This window comes from Phalacrocorax carbo, chromosome 8, assembly GCF_963921805.1.
Source record: "Phalacrocorax carbo chromosome 8, bPhaCar2.1, whole genome shotgun sequence".
Lineage (NCBI taxonomy): Eukaryota > Metazoa > Chordata > Aves > Suliformes > Phalacrocoracidae > Phalacrocorax > Phalacrocorax carbo.
In genome coordinates, this window is record NC_087520.1 from 2,513,962 (window position 1) to 2,527,781 (window position 13,820).

The 13,820-nt window shown below is 51.9% G+C and overlaps 1 protein-coding gene across 3 annotated transcripts in view; it reads left to right on the forward strand.

The window, feature by feature from the left end:
* The first annotated feature begins 410 nt into the window (after positions 1-410).
* The window catches only part of ACSL6 (acyl-CoA synthetase long chain family member 6), a 50,452-nt gene continuing 37,042 nt past the window's right edge, over positions 411-13,820 (forward strand). For all 3 annotated transcript variants that reach the window (XR_010374141.1, XM_064458285.1, XM_064458284.1), the window contains exon 1: positions 411-510. The gene's annotated coding sequence lies outside the window, so the exon portion shown is untranslated. The remainder of the gene's footprint in view (positions 511-13,820) is intronic.

Below are 13,820 nucleotides of genomic sequence, written 5' to 3' on the forward strand. Positions count from 1 at the left end.
AGGACTGGCAATGCAGACTTTCTCAGAGTCAGAAACTTTGTTTTATGATGACTTTTCCCGAAGAAAAAAAAAATCATGCTGTCTTTCATTTTAAACTGAGCAGTTGCAGGAAGGCTTTGCAGTTTTACATCCCAAAGCCTCGCCTTGAGTCTGTTAGGAGCCGTAAAGCTTCCAGTATGACAAATAGATGTGTCAAAACCATGCAATATTCAGTAGCAGAAGGGGGGAGCTTTGCCCATCTGCGAGGAGCTGGAATAAGGTTCCCACCGCCGGGCTGCGAGTCTCCAGTGCCTCAAGGGTTACACCGGGGCACTGCTGCTGCCGAGCTAATACAGCCTAAGCTGATATTAGCCAAGCTTAACTTCTTTCAGCAGTTTGCAGATGGGAAGGGGGTGGGACATCCTGGAGTCAGCAGTTCTTCAACAAGTACGCAAACGGCAGCCCCGGCGGCGTGAGCCCCAGCCATGAGCTGACTGCCTGCTAGGGGAGAGGAGGGTTTCCCTGCAGCTGGTGAGTTCCCTGGCTGTCTTCTATTTTTCTTTTATAAATTCTTGAAATCCAGGCAAGGAGCCTGGGTGGCTCTGGGCAGGACCCTGGGGGGCTTCGCCTAGCCCCAAGGCTGTAGGGCTTCAGGATGCTGAGCAATATAAATAATATAAATATAAATATATTTATAAATAAGGGATGAGGGAGAAGCCCTGTGTGCAGAGTGGGACCCCACGGAGGCTGCTGCGGGAAAAGGTGGTCTCGGCTGTGTTTCTCGGCGTTGCGATGCGGGGAGAGCCCGGCGTGGCTGGCAGGATGGGGGTGAAATGCCAGCATCAGAAAGAGTTTGTGGCTTTTTCAGTTTCCTGTTGTTTCAGATGTTTCTAACAGCTTTAGGGGGTGGGAAAGGTCTGGCCCTGCTCTGGCTGGAGATCACAGGGCAGAGGGTGGCAGGTCCTGGGTGGTGGTGGCTGCTTCCAGCTCAGGGGTCCGGCCCTGGGCCCCCCCAGCACCCCGTGGGCTCCCCGGTGACGGCAGCCCGGCCTGCACCCCAGCCATGGGCTGGGGACAAGGTCGCTTGGATGCAGAGGCAGAGGCTGGTTTCTGGGTCTGCCCCAGGTTGGCTTCATTTGGGCTTTGTTCCCCCAAGTTCCTGACCCCACGCATCAGGGCTTGCTTCCCGTAGCAGGAGCTCTGCAGAGACCAGCAAACTCGTTTAGTTGTGGTTGGCACCCTGTGGATTTCCAGGCTTTCTGTATCTCATGTTTCAACCACCCAGACCTCAAGGTGGGCTCTTTGTGATGGACGTTGCCCTCTGTGGGATCTCCAAATGCTGGTGACCGACACGTGCCTTTGCCAAAGCTCCGCGGCGATCGCTGGTGACCAGCGTTAAACATAACAGCGTGCGGGCTGCGTCCACGTAGGAAGAGCCTGCCAGCGTGCGAGGTGCAAACGCCGGTGGGCTTGTACCCTGGTGTAAGGCACAGAGCGTGGAAACCTTATCGGTAGGCACGAAATCCCCGCTCTGGACCTCAAGTGTGGATTCTTCCTTGCCAAGTCGCATTAGTGCGTGCTCAACCCTGGTGCATCCCACCCTTTGGCATGATGGGGACAGGTTGGGTTGGGGATGTGAAGATGATGCTTTCAGGGGTTTCAGAGAGGCTCGTGGAGGGTCCCCGCTTGTTCCTCGTGGGTATGGTGTGCTGGGTTGGGCACGGCTGCTCAGTACAGCTGCCGAGGTGGCTGTGTGCAGCTGCGGGGCCTCCTCGGAAAACCTGCTGAAACCAAATGTGGTTATTTGCTTTTTCCAGCGCGGCGAGAGCGGTTCCCCACACGGTGACCGTTTCTGCGGCAAGCCGCCTGTTTTTTACTGGCTTCCACGTGCAGGAGAGAAACGTAGTTGTGTTCCTTTAAAAGCACGGTGATATTCTCGCATGCAGAGATTATTTTGAGAAGCTCTGGCTGTTTGCGGGCGCTGCGCTTCGGCGATGGACGTAGGCTGCTGGCGCGGGGCCTGGGCAGGCAGAGGGCACGGCGGGAGCCGCGGGCCTCCGCACCGCGCTTCTCCTGCCTGGACTGGCCGTCGCGGTCCTGCTGCCCGTCCCGCTGCCTTCTGCCAGCCCGCAGCGGGAGAAGGGAGGTGCTTCCCTTCAGGTCTCTTGGAGCATGACCCGCCACTTTCTTAATCCTTATTTTCTTGCCCCTTATTGCGCTGCAAGGTTGCCAAATAAGCCGTGAGCAACTTTCAAAGCCTTCTTTGGCTGCTAGCTTGTTTGGGGATAAAGGCAGTCATGTTATGTGTGCACAGGGTCTGGATAAAACCCTGCTCTCTCCAGGTGCTCTCATACCTTTGGGATCCCCTCACTCCTTCCCATCTGCGTGGAAAGGGTCCTTCCGAAAAGCACTACAACTTGCAGGGCACTTGATTGGTAATTAGCCTGGTCTAATTATAGACAGCTTACTGTAAGTAAGGGATACAACTGCATTTATTACAGTTAGATCATGACACGACTGTTACTTTTTTTTTTAAGCTCCCGTTTTCTATATAAGTTTCTAGGTTCAGATTCCAGCGTGACAGCCATAACGCCGCCGTCACGGCATGCGTTTGACACACAGCTGGCGCAGGGCCTGTCGGTCTGCTTGCTGTTCCTATGGCTCCGCTTTTACCGCGGTGGCAGGTCAGCAAGTTTTGGAGCTCTTCAAGCTGTACTATTGGCTTAAAGAGAATTGCTTCATATAATAAAGACAGCGCTTAGCTGTTATATGGTACAAGCTAGCAGGTCTCAGCCTCAGTCTATGTTTTCTGCCGCAGCAGATGGAAGCGTGCGGTGCGATCCTGCATGGGCAGCATCCTGCAGACAGCAACGGGTCTGACCTCCAGGGTCACCGTGGCTGGAGGCAATGCCAGCTGCAGTTTGGCCCCCGTAACCCTGCTGCAACCACTTTTTACATGACTTTTGATATTACAGAAAGCACCACGAAATTGAAATTTCACCAAGGGTTTCAGTCCAGCCTGAGCTGTCAGTGAAACAATGCAGGCTAACGCGTGGCCGGGAAGTGGTGTACAAAATGTTCTTGTTCTTTCCTAGCCTCTGCAGGACTAGGTCTGAGCATGCCATTGCATCGCTTCTTAAGCGTTATGGAAGGTGGTCGTCTTACAAGCTTGTTTGGATGGTGCATTCCCAGGGCTGCCGTACTTGCCTGAATATAAAGCGGTAGCCGTGCAGGATGCTCAGAGCGCTATTCAGAAACCACTTTATTCCGGTATTGCCACCAAAAGAAAAAAGCCAGCAACAAACCCAAAAAGGTTTGCAGCTGGATCAGTCCCCCTGCACCATTCCCTGGGCCGCTGCACAAATATTTGTGCTGGCAGATGGGAAAGGCAGGGTGGAGAGGGAACGGCACCGAGGCAGGAGGTGGGCAGGAGGGCTCCTGGCACTGGGAGGACTCGCGATGCCACCCTGCCACGGCCGGGGATGTAGCAGGGCACGGCAGCCTGCATGGGTGGGGGTGTGGTGGGTCGGGGAGCTGCCCTGCTCCCACCGGCCACGGCCAGGGAAAGGGCAGGGCGGCCCCTGCGACCACACGCTGCAGTTCCAGCATTAAACGAAGCCACCCTGAGCCGTGCTGCCGCCGAGGGCTTTGCCTGCCCTCCCGGCGTGCAGGCTTACGGCTCGTCATGGCACCCGTGCTGACGGTGCGGTACGATCACCCCAGGTGGGGATTTGGTTGGGAACTAACCATTTTTCCTGTTACTTTTGTGGGACAGTTAGTTTTGTGCCGGCTCAGTCGCCTGCTCCGCCAACAGCCATCGCCCCAGGGTGGGCGTAAGGCAGAGGGGAGCCCCGTGGCCCCGTCCAGCAGCGGCGTGGGTTTGGGTCACCCCATCCCACTGTGCAAACAGCAAGCAGAAATCAAGCCTGGTGCAGTATGCGCACGCGGTGGAAGAGCAGCCAGGGCCAGCCCCTGCCTTCTGGTGTCCCTTCAAGCCCCCTGTGTCACTGCGACCGGTCTCGCACATACCGACCGCGCAGATACGGCCGAGGGCAGGGTGTGAATGGTCATGGAGAGCTGAGCTGGGCTGGGAACTGGCAGCGAAGGGACCTGCCTGCGTGCCTGTCCTTGCCTGGCAGTGACCTGCTGTGGGGACAGAGCAGAGCCAGCCCACAGCAGCCAGGGCAATGCATACTCGTGTACCTGCTGCTTCCCTGCCCAGGCATGCAAGAGTGGAAAATTTCACCCCAAATCTCCTCCACCCTGGTCTAGGGGCTTTGCAGACTAAGATGGCCACAGGAGGCCTGGATCTGGCGTGTTCAGGTGGGGAGACTGAAAATGAGCCCTGCAGGGAGGTGCAGAGGGGGTTGCATCCCACCTGGGTGCGCTGAAGGGCAGCGCATAGTCTGCAGGGGTACAAAAAGTGATGCCCGGGGGCTCTGGGAAGCCTGTGGGTTGGGAGTGAGGTCGAGGCTGAGGCAGAGAGCACTATCGCAAGTTGCAGCCTCTGCTGAGTAATGAAAGGCGAGCTTTTCATAAAAGAAAGGAAAAATAAAAGAAACTAGAGCAATGAAATGGGAATTAGCAAGGTCTGTAGCTGAACTTCCCCCGCCCGCTGGGTGCTGGTGTTGGACACCCTCGGCCTCGTCCGGCTGGTGGTTCCTGCACCCCTGTAGTGACCAGCACTGCCACTGCTGCAAACCTTGTGGTTCCTGGGGTTCTTAGCTGGACCGTGGCCTCTACATTAAGGTTTCCTTAAATCAAATCATTATTTGAAGGGAAATGTCAAAACTTTGCCTGGCAACAAGCTGTCAAGCTCTCTGCAGAGCACCTTAGTCTTTCCGCTCTGCAAAACCAGCTGTCATGGGTGCAGCTGCCTCTTCCCTCTCCATTCAATGCTTCTTTTTGTACTCTGCCCCAGATAACTATTTTTATGCAGTTAAGCTGTTTGTTCGCTGCCTGTTACACGGCATTCACGAATCGTACAGTATATGGGACAATCAACCATTGAAGTCACTCAAAGAAAAACACCCCCAAAAATTTAAAAACACCCTAACAAAACCCCTTCTTCATAAGAACTGAGATTTACAAATGATCATGGGTACCTCTGGGAAGTGGGGGAGCTTTGCAGATGCTCTGGAAGCAGCTCCCAGAACTGAATCCCAGCCCTGGCAAGAGCAACGCAGGGGCAGAAACCAGCCCTGCTTTATCGGCGTCTGCAGGGCGCGGTGCTCAAACATGAGCCCCAGCAAACATGCGTGGGATTCACTGGCACCTGTAAACTCTTTTCCATAAGGCTGAGGGGCAAATTCCAGCCTTAGTCACCCCCGTGGGTTTCTGGCATGGGCCAGCTGCCCGCGAGCACGAGGAAGCGGGCAGAATGCAGGCAGGGAAGGATCAGCCTGTGGTTTCCCCACATGAAACTTTGCAGCCCCGGAGCTGGTTTTGGCAGAGGTGTGTGAGCAGTCCCGATAGAGCTGCAGGCGAAAGACCAAAGAGAAATGAAAACCACACAGCTTCGGGGCTTTGCTTTTTTCTTCTGGCTGGGTTATGATTTCGCTTGGAGGAATCGCCTGAGCCCGCTCAGGGTAAGCACGAGGCACGATGGGGGAGACAGCGGGTGCAGAAACATCCGAGGTGGGTTTTGCCACCTGAACTTCACCCTCTGCAACCACAGGCTGAGCTTTTTAGCCTGGTCAATGAAATCTTGCGACTGGTTCATCGCGTGCTGGCGCTGGGTAACGTTTTAAGGACATTTCAGCAGTTAGAGGAGCTTTTTCGTCACTGTGCCTTAGGCAATTGATAGACTTCAGAGACAACAGAGATCTGAGCTGTTGAGATTTTTCCTTCCTGGTAGGAAACTTAAAATACTCGCACAGGCTTCCTGATGCGAGTGGCAGATTCGGACCAGGATCCCAGTCTCAGCTTTCCTGTACGCGTGAGTCACGGTGGTTTCAGAGTACGGCTGTGCCAATCTGCTCAGGGGTGCGAAAGGTATTTTTAGGTTGGTTCGCATGTGTGAGCTGTGCCCGAGCGTGGCAAGGAGGTGTGGGACTGGAGGATGAAGCTTCCCGTGGGGGTTTGGCATCAGCGGCTGAATTAGGTGGACCCGACGCGGAGGGGTGAGCCGGCGGTATGGCCCCCGCGTGGCTCCGAGCACGGGGCATTGCCAGCCAGCTGGGTGGTGGATTTTGCTCTTTGAAACATTTTAAGTGTATAAAGTAAGATCTCTGCAGAGCCACTGAATTATTTATTGAATAATTTCTCTTGGCAGGGGACTGGTATGCTGTAGATATTTTAGATACTTTAAATACTTCTATTTATGCGCGATTATTGTGCTCTTTCTGTAAAATTGGACTTTCAGGACATTGTGCTCCTTGTTAGCATTTTCCCCTTTTTGCAAAGACCTTGTGTCTTGCAAATGCATTTCCTTGCAAATGCATTTCTGGGCGGTGCAGAGCAGGAGGGAGCGGAGGCCAGTGCCGCTCCTCCGGGTTGCTTGGAGATTCCCATCCTTTGCAGGCGCCTTGCCTTTGGTGTTGGGGTGGCCGGAGGGGGCTGGTGGCTCAGCAGGGCCCTGCACCCAGCGCTGGGATCTGCCACCAGCTCCGTCCCCGGGAGCCACAGCGTTGCGTGGTGCCGTGGTTGTGCTGAGGAGGAGCTCGTACTGTTTCTGCACCAGGTAGCTGGTGAGGAGGAGATTTTTCAGGAACACAGAGAGGGAACGTGAGCTGCCTCTGCAGTAATGCTGGTGGCACAAGGGTTAATCACCAGTCATCCACAGCAGGGGAAATTTTTTTAAAAAAATATATATATGCACACGCACACATAAGCATATACATCCATATATGCAGATATATAATTTTATGTATGTATATATGTTTATATAATGGTACCAAATCCTTTGGCAGCCTTCTCTCTGAGACCTTTTTTTTCTCATTTCTCCAGTGCTCTCTCTGAGGCATTTTTCTGCCTGACTCTCCTAAAAAATAGTCTCCCTGACGTCACGGGGCCAAGTTTATACCACAGCCCCAACCACATGCTGACCCCGCTCCCTTTCATTCATCCCTGTCCTCTCCCCGCAGTAACCAGAGGTCAGGCGAAAGCATCGCCAGCTCCCTTGCCCTGAACTTCATCTGCCTTATTCCTCTCCAGCAGATCAAAGAGGCTTGACCCGGCTGTAAAGCCTTTTTCCATGGCAGCTAACTCTGCCGCGCTGACCGGGGAGGGACGGCGCTGGGGGGGGTGAGCGGGGAGGCAATGGCACGGGGACGGTCCCCGATGGCCTCGCCGCAGCTCCACGGTGGCTTCTCGTGCCTCAGGCACCCAGTTTCGGGGTGCGCCGAGCCCCCGTCCGGCTCTGCCAGCACGGAAGCAATTCGAGCTAAAGAGGCTTATCTACCATTGAAACCTCATTCTTTAATAGTCTTGTTGGCAAACAGCCAGTTTAACAGATTGGACGGGTCTGATTCCCAAAGGAAGAGGATAAGGACATTTTTCATTAGTAAAAATAAAATATAAAAATTATAACCTGCTTTTATTACGTTTCTTGCTCACTGGGTGATTCTCCAGCGTCTGCTCCCCGGAGAGATGCCGCAGCCTCGCAGGTGGTCTGTGCCTTTCCTCCCTTGTTCGCTATCCACGCAAACAGATGTCCCAGAGCAAATATGCATTCTGCATCCATCCAGCGCCTCTCACGCCTTCTTACGTTGTCTGAGTCCTGGCATAATAATCAAAAAACCCCAATTTTATCTGTAAACTGGTTCCTATTTTTTTTTGTTGTTGTTGTTGGTTTTTTTTTTCCTTCCTGATTATGACTCACTGGGTTATAGCAGAACCATAGTCAATGAGGACTAATGCCTTTGCTTTGATTCTTAAATTAAATATGAAATTATGATTTGACCCCAACAAAGGATTGCATAATCTAAGTAAAAAACAGTAATTGTGGTTTATATATTGTTGCACTTGAGAGTCAATTATTTCACTCAGCAGCAGGGAAGATTAAGCATCTGCACAAGTTGGTTTTGGTCTGGTTTTCGTGGGCAGGGAGCATTTTTTTTTAATGGAAAACACAGTTTTGATGAAAATATACTGTCCAAAAATCAAAGCAGTGGCACATCGCATGGAAGCTGTGTGAGTTCACTTCTGTGGGATCTCACTGAAGGTGAGAGATATTAAATGGGGAAAGGGACATCCCTTCAGAGCAGCAAAAGCAGGTAAAGTTTAAGAAAATATTAAATAGTATCAGCCTCGGCTTGGGCGATAACCCCAATAATTGGTGAGTCCCAAGTAGTTGCAGCTGATTAATCCTTGCAGAGTACAGAGGGTCCCTGTATACACATTGAAGTAAGTGCGAGATGGGTCAGGGCCGTGGGTCGCCGGTGCCCGAGCCGCTCGCGGAGGGATGCAGGCCATGGAACGAGGGATTTCGAGTCACTGTTGAGGGGCGTCTTTATACCGCAATTACACGCGTAGGCCGGGGAGCGGATAGGAGTCCTGCAAGAAAACCAAAAGAGGGTAGATTTAGGTAGATATAAGGAAGAGGTTTTTTACTATGAGGCTGGTGAAACACTGGCCCAGGTTGCCCAGAGAGGTGGTCGATGCCCCATCCCTGGAAACATCCCAGGTCAGGCTGGACGGGGCTCTGAGTGACCTGGTCTGGTTGGAGATGTCCCTGCTCCCTGCAGGGGGGTTGGACTGGGTGGGCTCTAAAGGCCCCTGCCAACCCAACCCATTCTACGATTCTAAAAGTATGTGAGCCAAGTATCATTTGTCTTCTGCTTCGTTTCAGAACTGTTTATTGGACCTCTGAACATTGATTCTTCCATAGCTTCAGATACTTTCGGTGCTCATATTTTCCCCACCGAGGGGTGTTTGGCCTGGAGAAGAGGGGGCTGAGGGGAGCCCTTATCGCTCTCCACAACTACCTGAAAGGAGGTTGTAGCAAGGTGGGGGTTGACCTCTTCTCCCAAGTCACCAGTGACAGGATGAGAGGGAACGGCCTCAAGCAGCGTCAGGGGATGTTTAGGTTGGATATTAGGAAAAACGTCTTCCCTGCCAGAGCGGTCAGGCCCTGGCACAGGCTGCCCAGAGAGGTGGGGGAGTCACCAGCCCTGGGGGTATTTAAAAGACATGTAGACGTGGCACTCGGGGACATGGTTTGGGAGGCCTGGGGGTGTTGGGTTGGGGGATGGCCTTGATAATCCTGGAGGTCTTTTCCAACTTTAATGTTTCTGTGATTCTATGTTTATCATGCCCCTTACTCTTTCTCAAGCAGTCTGTAGGACTCGCAGGTTGTCTGGCTTCCTCTCTCAGGACAGCGCAACTCTTCTGTAAGGTTTTCAGTAGCTACCTGTAATGACCAATAACTATATAATGGCACTTCCTTTCCGTGATTACCACTGTTCAGCCGGCTTTGTGCCTCCTATAAAGTATGGTATTACCATTTCCATAAACAGTATAGTATAAAACTATCGAGACAGAAAATAAAACTGACCTAATTTCAAATTAGCTGGAAATAGAACGGTGGGAAGGGCCCTGAGCTCCCCAAATTTTCTCCTCTTTGATTAAAACAAATGAGAAAAAAATCTGCAGGTTCAGAATAAACCGGGTATTGCATCTGTGGTTGAAGGACGGCGAAGGCTGGACTTCAGTTTTGGCGGTTGGAGACATCATTAGATCACTTGTTCTCGCAAAATCTTTTGCCTCTCTGTCTATGCAAGTGTGAGACCGGCCTGTGGCACAACGGCTGGTGTCCTGCCTCCTCGGCAGAGCCCGACCGCAACCCCCATGGGCCTTAGGCTGGGATCTGAAGGTTCATCCAACTCCTCATCTTCTGTGCCCATACAAGCAAAATTTGCGGAGGTGCGTGGCAGGGCCTGGCTTGGCATCCTCTCTGGTTTTAATTACAGCAGTGATTAGGAATTCAGAGCCTGTGGTCTCCCAAGTGCTGCTGCCTTGGCCAAGCTGGAGAAAGTCAGTGGTATCTGAGCTGCATTTAATGACAGTGGCTTCTCCCCGGATCGCTGTCCTACCGTGTGCTTGCATGAAGCTTGGGAAAAGGAAAAAAAAAAAAATAAAAAAGAACTGTACTCTGCAAGCAACGCACAAAATCCCCAGCTGCCCTCTGCCTGTGCGGTTACAGCAGCCTCTGCTCGCATGTTTTCAGAAACACGTTAATAATTTCAATATTTTTTGTTTAAATTAGCAAATAGGTTCCGGTGATGCAGTTCAACTAATACCTGCCAGTTTTATGCGTTCCTGTGAATTATGATGCTCCCTTCCCATCTGCAAACGGAGACTCTCACATAGTGACATAGTCACAAAACTATTCGAATCCTCATCTCAAAGTCATCTGAACGTTGTGTACAGAGCACTGCGAGCGCGCTGTCCCTCTGCAGCGGAAGGTAAGGGAGCAGGGCCCAAATTTTGCTGGGTGCTTCCTTGTGCAAATCTTCAGTCACCGACTCCGTTTCAGGAAAGCAACTACAAATCTCAGGGCCTGGGGTTTGCGGGGCTGAATGTGAGAAAACACAGCTTGAAAAGTTCAAAAAGCTCATACTGGTTCACTGGAGTGAAATCCCTCTAAAATCTGCCTCTCAGGATTGAGATGTTTTAGATCCTGTAAAGTCTGCTTCCTCAGCGAGATGAATGAGCAGCCGGTGCCGTAGCCAGGGACACGGATCTGCGGCGGCTGACGGGGGTGTTTCTCTCACTGCAGCTCACCCGGAGAGAAGCCGCGGGTCTGCAGGCTCCGAGCCATCGCGCGGCCGCCGGCTGCGTTTTGTAGTTCCTCCCTGCAAAGAGTTAATTCTCTCAGACATACTGAAAAGCCGCTTATTTGATTTTGGTTTAGTGCTATAAAGTCAAATTCAAGTAGCCTTTTTATTTTTTTTTGTGCTTGAACATGGGGATAGTAATTAGATGCTTTGCCCAGTTTCCAACACAAAATGAGTCACCCGCCTCTTCCCTACCCCGCTGTGAACGCATGGTGGGCAGGAAGATGAAGGCATCTCAAAAGGAGTTTTCCTTCCCAAGCAGGCACCCGGGCACTGACATCATGGTAGGACGGATGTGGTCGCACGGCTGCACAGGACGGGTAAAACTGTAATTGCATTATGCATACACTAGTAGGTTGCAGCTGTTCCCACACTAGTTTATGTTACTAAAACTCCATTGACCGCACTGGAGTTCCAGAATCACTTCCAGCAGGAAAAAATCAGAACGAAATAGCACAATAGTGCTATTTGTAACTAAAAAAAAAAAACCCAAAGGCATTGTCCCTGCAGTGATTGCCTGTTAACAGAGGCCGTGGGTGATTCAAAGCCCAGCGTCACTGCCAGCTGCCCAAAGATGGGCTGCAGGAGCCCTGCCCGCCCCAGACCCGAGGCGTGGGAGGTCCAGGCGTGCCATCCAACTCGGGCAACCCCAGCCTCCCACCCATGGCTGGTCCCTCCTAGCGACTAACCGGCACTTCTTCCTTTCCCAAAACCGCTTTTTTTCTGTCCCCCCTTGCATATTGTTTCTCTTTTCTCTGTCGCGGAAATACTTTGGAAATCCAGCGGTCGTGTGAAGTCCAGTTTGGATTAAATGGAAACGTCAGTGTTTCCACGTGCCATGTGCATGGATGCTTGCACCCAGGGCCGCTTGCTCGCGGGGAGCACGTGCTGCAGCAGGGCGGTGGAGTCACCACCGGTAACAGAAATAGGGCAAAATATTAGTTCTGTCTCAATATGAGGAAAATATGAGCAAAAACCCCTTCCCTGTGCGGGTGCCAGAGCAGGGGCACAGGCTGCCCAGAGAGGCTGTGGGGTCCCTTCCCTGGAGACATTCACCCCCCGCCTGGACGCGGCCCTGTGCCCCTGCTCTGGGGGTGCCTGCTCACGCAGGGGTGGGACGGGGTGAGCTCCAGAGGGCCCTGCCAACCCCCACCAGTCCAGGATTCTGTGAAAACCACTGGAGAAGGGGTGCAGAGGGCGTCCTGCCACTGCATCACCTGAGACTGAGGTGATGGCAGTGGCTGCACAAGGTGAGCTCTGGGATGTGATGCTGCCTTGCTGATGAGAAACCCAGCCCAACCGTGCTGGCTGCTGCTTCTTCTTCTTCTTTCTTCTTCTTCTTCTTCTTATTCTTATTATTCTTATTCTTCTTATTATTATTATTCCTGATCACATGAGAAATATATTCCCAAAGAGTGCGTGACCGTGAGGTGCTCATCCTCAGGACAGGCTGTGATCTGGGCAAACCTGAGTCCTGTTTCTGCGGGCAAGGGAGAAACAGCCTCTCCTGGGGTAGAAGGTGCCAGGGCACTTCTCCTTGGTCTGGACTGTGATGCTCTTCCCAAACACACCTGAGCTCCTTCCCTGGCCACCTTCCCAAGGCAGGTTTGCTTCCCCGAGCAGATCAAGTGCGGGCTCATCATGAATCACTTTGGGAAGCAAAAATCAAGACTGGTGGTTGCAAAAGCCAAGCCGGATGAGCTTTGTAGTGCAAAAATCAACCGGGATCAGAAACGGGGGCCAGTGGCTGAAGTTACAGGTCTCAGGATGAATAAGAGGGTTCAAAGGTGCTGGGGACTTCCCTTGACTGGGTAAGTTCACTCTTGATAACAGGGTCTTGTTCTTAATGTATATGTTTAGTCTTCATTGAACTTAGGGTATTAAGTGAAAGTGGGAAAACATAAGCAGATGAGTTTGTGAACCCCCGCCTTACCACTAGCACTTCTACTTGGCTCTCCCAGGGGTCCCAGCACACTTGTCACTGAAAACTAAATGGATTTCTGCTTCCAAGTGTATTTGCTGATATTATTTGCCATTACTAACAACTCCGTCACTGTGGCATCCTCTGAGATGCCCTCCAGTGTACTTAAAGTGAGTCACTAACGAGCACGTACTTTTTATTTAATCACAAAGGATCTAAAAGATTCCTGCCTCCAGGTAGGATTTTAAGTTCACCATGGAAATGGGCCAGCAGCTTCCTCTGAGCAGGGAAAAGTGAATTTCAGCCTTGCAGTCATACTTATTTATTTAACCCTGTTGATACGGTTATAATGAAGGATTCAGGCACCTGTTCCAGGGATAGGATCTGCTGCATAGCAAAAACTTCATGTTGGTGGGAAATGATGTCCCAGGCAGGAATTTAGAAGGCAGCAGAATGTGGCACACATGGTCAGAAATAATGAATGTACCACAAGCATTTGATTGAGAGAAATGCTCAGATTTTTTCCCCTGGGAGTGGATGGAATGAGTACGGTTTAATTAGTTTCCCTGTAGGTCTTGTGTAACTTTGGCTGCTGCAGCATATTCTACCTTGCTGCGGAGGCAGGGGCTGCCAACACCACCCTGCTCGTGGCACTCGATGGTCCATGGTGTCCCTGCGCCACCCTAATTAGGGCAATATGTTCCATGCTGTCACGGTTTAGCCCCGGCCAGCAACTAAGCCCCACGCAGCCGCTTGCTCACTGCCCCCACCCCAGTGGCATGGGGGAGAGAATCAGATGAGCAAGAGTGAAAAAATTCATGGGTTGAGGTAAGAATGGTTTAATAATGAAAAAAAATAGTAATAGTAATAATGGTAATGATAATAATGTTTATGATGATAATAATAATATAATGAAAAGGAAAATAATGAGAGAAATGAAACCTGAGGGGGAAAAAAAAAACAAGCGATGCAACCTCTTACCACCCGCTGGCCAACGCTGCCAGTCCCCGAGCCACAGTTGCTGCTCCCCCCGCCCAACTCCCCCCAGTCATACACTGGGCATCATGTCACATGCTATGGAATATCCCTTTGGCCTGTTGGGGTCAGCTCTCTTGGCTGTGCCCCCTCCCCTCCCGGCTGCT